The sequence below is a fragment of the Camelus dromedarius genome, chromosome 21, assembly GCF_036321535.1.
Source record: "Camelus dromedarius isolate mCamDro1 chromosome 21, mCamDro1.pat, whole genome shotgun sequence".
In the NCBI taxonomy this organism is placed as follows: Eukaryota; Metazoa; Chordata; class Mammalia; order Artiodactyla; family Camelidae; genus Camelus; species Camelus dromedarius.
The window spans coordinates 20,567,630-20,573,858 of record NC_087456.1 but is presented as its reverse complement, the minus strand read 5'-3'; positions in this window follow the sequence as shown (position 1 = coordinate 20,573,858).

The window sequence follows — 6,229 nt, the reverse complement described above, 5'->3', positions numbered from 1 at the left end:
AGGTTCCCTAGGGCAGACGCGTGCACAGAGCTGCGAGGCCTGCCGGCTGCCAGCTCGGAGGGGTGCGGGCTGCGGGTGCTGAGCAGATCCCCATGCTGGCATCATGCAGGCACATCGTCAGAAACACTTCAGGGCAGTTGCCAAAACACAGAGCAGGTGCGGGTCCCCAGCAGAAAGCCGCATGTGGTGGGGGCCTGGCGGGAGCCCGGAAACCCACTTTCCTTCAATGGTTGTATCTCTGGGCTCTGTGTGGGGCGGGGGTGGGCAGATGGGGTTTTCCTTTTTCTCTCTACATCATTCACGGGTTGCAAAGAGAATCTCAGCCTCTGGACTAGGGCTCCTTGAGGCTGCACAGAGCAGGCCGCTGGCCCCACGGGGAGCACGGCTGGCAGACACCTGTGAAAACAGGTGCTATGATTGCGGTTCAAACTGATGGTCCTGTCTCCCTGTTCCAGAAACAACGTGAGTGTCGTCAAGCTGGCTGTGTATCGTGAGGGAATGAGAGAATTATGTACCTTGGTGTTTGACATAGCTTTCTTTTCCCCGGGGCTGTTTGTAGAAGAGCCGAGGAAGAAAGACATGGCAGCCAGGAGGCCAGCTGTGCTCGGCCCGGTGGTGGCAGTTGGAATCCGGAGAGCTGTCACTGGCTTGTGACTAACCCACAGGCGACATGTGGGGTGGCGGCATCACAGTCATGAAAGCCAAAAGTAGGGAGAATTTTAAGATGATGAGAGCTGGTCCCTGAGAGTAAAAGCCACCCAGAGATTAAAGGGGAAGAAAAATTGGGAGAAGCTCATTCAGTTTGGCAAGTAGGGCACTTTTATCTTTGAAAGAGCAGTTTCAGGGTGGGGCTTCCAAAGAGATTTGATGAGTGTTTTGACTTGTTGGGCTTAAAGAAGCCTTTGTCAGAGGCCTGACCAGGGTGCTGGAGGTGGAGCCACTTTTAGAGGTAAAAGCAGAGGGTGGAGGTGGACGGTGAGGGGAGGAGAGATGAACAGTGCCCATGACGCAGTGTTACAGTTAGTGTGGAGGCGGGGAAAAAACAAATACGAGAAGACGAAAGGGTAAGAGCCATTGGGGAGAAAACAAAGGTGCTTGAGGAGACTCTCCATGCAGAAGCTTGGTCCCTGAGTAGCTGGGAGACTGCGGAACCCAGCACTCGAGTGAAAGAAAGGGAAAAAGGATTGAAAGGAAAGTAATTGAAACATGCAGAGAAAACAGAGGTCTGGTGTGCAGGCAGCTGCATCCCCGCCACATAACCAGTCAACTAATCTTAATACTTTGCCATATTTGCTCCAGATTTGTTTTTACAAATGAAACCTTATAATGCTGCAGTCCTGTTTGTCTCCTGCCCCGTTGCGTTTACTCCATTCCACGGTCCTGAAGTCAGCTTGTGTCCTTCCCATCTGTGTTTAGTTTAGTTTTGCACATTGGCATGTCTTTTAAACTTTATAGAAATGATAAAATACTGTACATATTTGGCATTTAAAAAATTCTTAATGTGACTTTCTTGAGACTTTCACGGATGTAAATAAAGCTCTGGTTCGTTATTTTTACTGTTGTTTGGTATTTCATTGCATGATATTCCACTGTTCATGCCTTATGCCATTGAGGGACACTCCAGGTTTTTGCAGGGTTCCGCATGATAACTACTGCCAGGAGCATCCTGTTTTGTGAATGTGGGTGCGTATCTGTAGTCCCCTCATTGGCCAGATGTTCCCACTTGCTCCCCAAGCACTTGAATACCTTTATCCTCCCATCAGCGACCTGAGAACTCCCCCTTTCCCCCATCACTTGGTGTTAACCAATCACGTTTGCTAATTGAGTGGTATTAACCTCCTTAGCTTTGATTTTGCAGTGTAGTTAAGCATCTTCTCGTACGTTCTGGCCATGTGGATCTCCTTGTCCATTTTTTGTTCCTATCCTTTGCCTATTTTTCATTTGGATGGTTAGACTTTTATTTTAGGCTTCTTGAGGTATATATGTCTGCAGAGACGATAATCTTTGGTCAGTTACATGCATTTCAAGTATCTTTCCTAGGCTGTGCTTGTCTTCCCCACTGTCCCTTTTGAGTCTTTTGTGATGCCAAAGTAATTTTTAAATGTTACTCTTTTAAGTGTGTCAGTCTTTCACCTATTTACGGCTTATGCCTTTGAATCTCTTTAAGAGATCCTCCCCTACCCCCAAGGTTTTCTAAAAGCTTAAATTTTTATTTTCATAGTAAGATTTTTAATCTATCTGAAATTAATTTTTATGTATTATATTTAGTAGGGACCCAGTTTTTACCTGTATCTGTAAACAGTTGTCCCAGCACTATTTTTTTTTTTAATTTTTTAAGTTGAAGTATGGTTGATTTACAGTGTTTCAGGTATACAGTAAAGTGATTCAGTTTTTTTATATATATATATATTCTTTTTCAGATTCTTTCCATTATAGGTCATTATAAGATATTGGATATAGTTCCCTGTGCTGTATAGTGGGATCTTGTTGTTTATTTATTTTATATAATATATGTAGTGTGTATACATTAAAATATATTTTAAAATCTACTTTATATACTATTTATAGTAGTGTGTATATATTAATCCCAAACTCCTAATTTATCCCTCCCCCATCTTTTCCCTTTGGTAACCAGTTTGTTTTCTATGTCTGTGAGTCTAGTTCTAGTTTGTAAACAAATTCATTTGTATCATTTTATTTTTAGATTCCACATATAAGTGATACCATATACTTGTCTTTCTCTGTCTGACTGACTTATGACAATCTCTGGGTCCATCTATGTTGCTGCAAATGGCTGAGCAGTGTTCCATTGTATATATATAACACAACTTTATCCATTTATCTGTTGATGGACACCGAGGTTGCTTCCAGATCTTGGCTATTGTAAATAGCCAGCACTATTTATTGAACAGTTTCTCCTTTCCCCACTGGCCCATACAGCTATCCAGATATACATTCCATAAATGGGTGGGTTGGCTTCTGAGCTCTCTGTTCTGTTCCACTGGTACGTGCTCTGTCCCACACCAATACCTCACCAAATGATTGAAGCCGAGAAACCCCGTGGTGAAAAGAGAAGATGGAGCTCCTCCTGAGAGCTTCCTTTCCTAGGATTCTAGAGAGGGATGGCAGGGGTCTGTCTGGCAGATGACCTCACTAGTGCTGACCAGGAGATTCCAGACGGACTGGTTAAGATTTCAGTTGGGGACAGGCTGACACTGCAATTAGGTTAGGTATTAAAAGTCTCAGTCTGGTGATGTGAGCTTAGCACAAGTGACTTTATTTTGGGCCTGTTGTCCCTTTTTTTATATAGTATACATATTGTGAAATGATCACCACAACCAGTCTAGTTAACATCCATCACATAAAATTTACCATCTTAATCATTTTAAAGGGTACAGTTCAGTGGTGTCAAGTATATTCACATTGTTATGGATTAAATCTCCTGAATCTTTTCATCTTGCAACACTGAAACTGTGCCCATTGAACGACTCCCCATTTCTCTCCCCATCAGCCGCTGGCGACCATCATTCCACTTTGTCTCTATGATTTGGACTTCTCTAGATAACTCACACAAGTGGAATCATACAGCGTTTCTTTTTTTGTGACTCACTCATTTCACTTAGCATAATGTCCCCCAAGTGCACCCATTTTGTAGCATGTGACAGATTTCGTTCCGTTCTAAGGCTGAATCACATTCCACCATATGTACCTTCCACATTTTCTTTATCTGTTCCTCTGTCAGTGAACACTTGTGTTGCTTCCACCTCTTGGCTGTTGTGGATAATGCTGCAATGAACAAACATCTCTTTGAAATCTTGCTTTCAGTTCTTTGGGATATATACCCAGAAGCAGAATTGCTGGATCCTATGGTAATTCTATTTAATTTTTTGAGAAACTGCCATACTATTTTCCATAGTGTCTACACCATTTTACATGTCCACCAACACTGCACAAGGTGTCAATTTCTCCACATCTCACCAATGTTTGTTATTTTGTGGGGTTGGTTTTTTGTTTTTGTTTTTGGTTTTTGTTTTTTGGCTAATGGCTATCCTAATGGATGTGAGGTGATATTTCTTTGTAGTTTTGACTTGTATTTCTCTAATGATTAGCAATAGTGGACATCTTTGCATGTTCTTGTAAGCCATTTGTATATCTTCTTTGCAGAAATGTCTGAGTCCTTTGCCCATTTTCCAACTGGATTATTTGGTTTTTCTGTTGCTGAGTTGTAGGAGTTCTTTTCACATTCTGGATATTAGCCCCTTTTCAGGTATACGGAAATATATTGCATATATTTTCTTCCATTCTTTAGGTTATCTTTATAGTTTGTTGATTGTTTCCTTTGATGCACAGAAGTTTTTAAGTATGATGAAGTCCCGTTTGTCTATTTTTGCTTTTGTTGCTTGTACATTTGGGTCACCCAAGAAATCATTGTCAAATTCAATGTTATGAAGATTTTCTCCTATGTTTTCTTCTAGGGATTTTATAGTTTTAGTCATTAAAAGTTTATAGCTTTTTTAATTAAAGGTTTTTTGTTGTTGTTTTGCAAAATCTAGATGTTTTCATAAATATGTTATTTATGTTAACATGAAATATTTACTGTTATTTTTAAAAGAATTGATGCATCTATTTAAAAAAATATCAGTTGTAATTTCTAAACAGGAAAGACTCGATCTACATGACAAAAGACCTTTGGGATCTTCAATAATTTTTGTGAGTGTAAAGGGGTCCTGAGACCAGAGTTAGAGGACTACTGCCCAATCGGAAGTCGGCTGCTTTCTTCTGGCGGCTTTCAATCAGCAGTATTTCCACCACTTCCCCTCCCAGCCTCTCAAGGGCTCCATTTGCCTTGAAATTTCCCCTTCTGTTAGCTCTGAGCCAGGATGGCCACACGGGGGCAGCAGATTCCACCAGGAGCCTCTGCGAGGCCATCAAGCCCAGGTGTATCGAGTTCAGCCCGCAGCATCGACATCCTGTCCGACTCCGGCGAGCGGTGCTGCGCGCCCTGGGTTCCCAGGGACCCGAGGAGCCAGGAGAGGACTAGGTTTGATCCAGTTATAGGCCCGGGGAGGAGGCGGGCGGTGACATCCTAGGGAATGAACATTGTCATCTACGTCGTCGTGCAGAGCTGAGCTGAGAAGCCCGTTTTCCAGGTTCTCAGACCTGGAAGTGCTCGTATTGGCTCTCCTTACTATTAAGTAGCGGTAGTTATCACGGTAAGAGGTAAGTACGACGAGAGGGGGCAACGGAGTTCCTCTCCCCTTTTATCTCACCTTGGATGAATGCGGAGGTGAAGGGCGTATGTGAAGGGTCTCAGTTTTCATCAGCCATGGGAACTTCTAGAAAAGGAAGAGACTGGTGGTCACTTAACACAGATAATTCTCTTACTTCCTATTAGCCAGGTGGTTCCAATGACCTCTCCCGATGACCTTAAAGTAACCTGGCATGAAAAACTGGCTTAAACGTCAGTCAGTACAAAGGGCATGAGATATAAATTGTAAAGTTAGCCTTCAGGTCCCAAGTCTCCTGGCTCCTGGACTGTGTTCTTTCCCTTTGACTATAATACCAACCCCACATAGTTTTTTTTCCCCTAAATATTCATCATCATATTTAGTCAACGCACTGATACACAAAAAGTCAGCAGTGTCTGCTAAAGCTGGCCTTGTAGTTAAGAGTGGGGCTTTAAAGTGCAGGCAAGGTTGTATTCCTGGATCCACCATGTTAGCTGTGTGAACTTGGGCAAATTGCTTAACCTCTCTGTGTTTCAGTTTTCTGAAATGTCATAGCGTTTCTGTGAGAATCATAGGACTGGTATCAAAAGTGCTTAAATCAGTGCCTGGCTCGTAGTGAGTGCTCAGTAAATAGTAGCTGTCAACATCACTGCATTTGAAATACACAACTTTTTCAGATGTCAGAGTCAGAAGGAATCTCAGAAATCATCTAATTCAATATCCCCTAAAATGTGTTCAAAACACTCTCTTCCCTTAAGATGTTTCATGAAAAAGGGTTCCATGGCCAAGTATGATGGGGGTTTAAAATTCAGGGTGTTATGTTAAAGTCTCAGAGAAGTCACAGAGTATAGAAGCCTGTTGAACTTTGATTATTCCAGCATTTTTCATCTGATTTGAACCCTTTTCATATGTCACCTCTTAAGTTCCGGGTTGCTAGTCTTGGCATGACACATCCATGTACCAATGCAGAAATCTGTCCTACAATTTCCCCCATCAGTGAT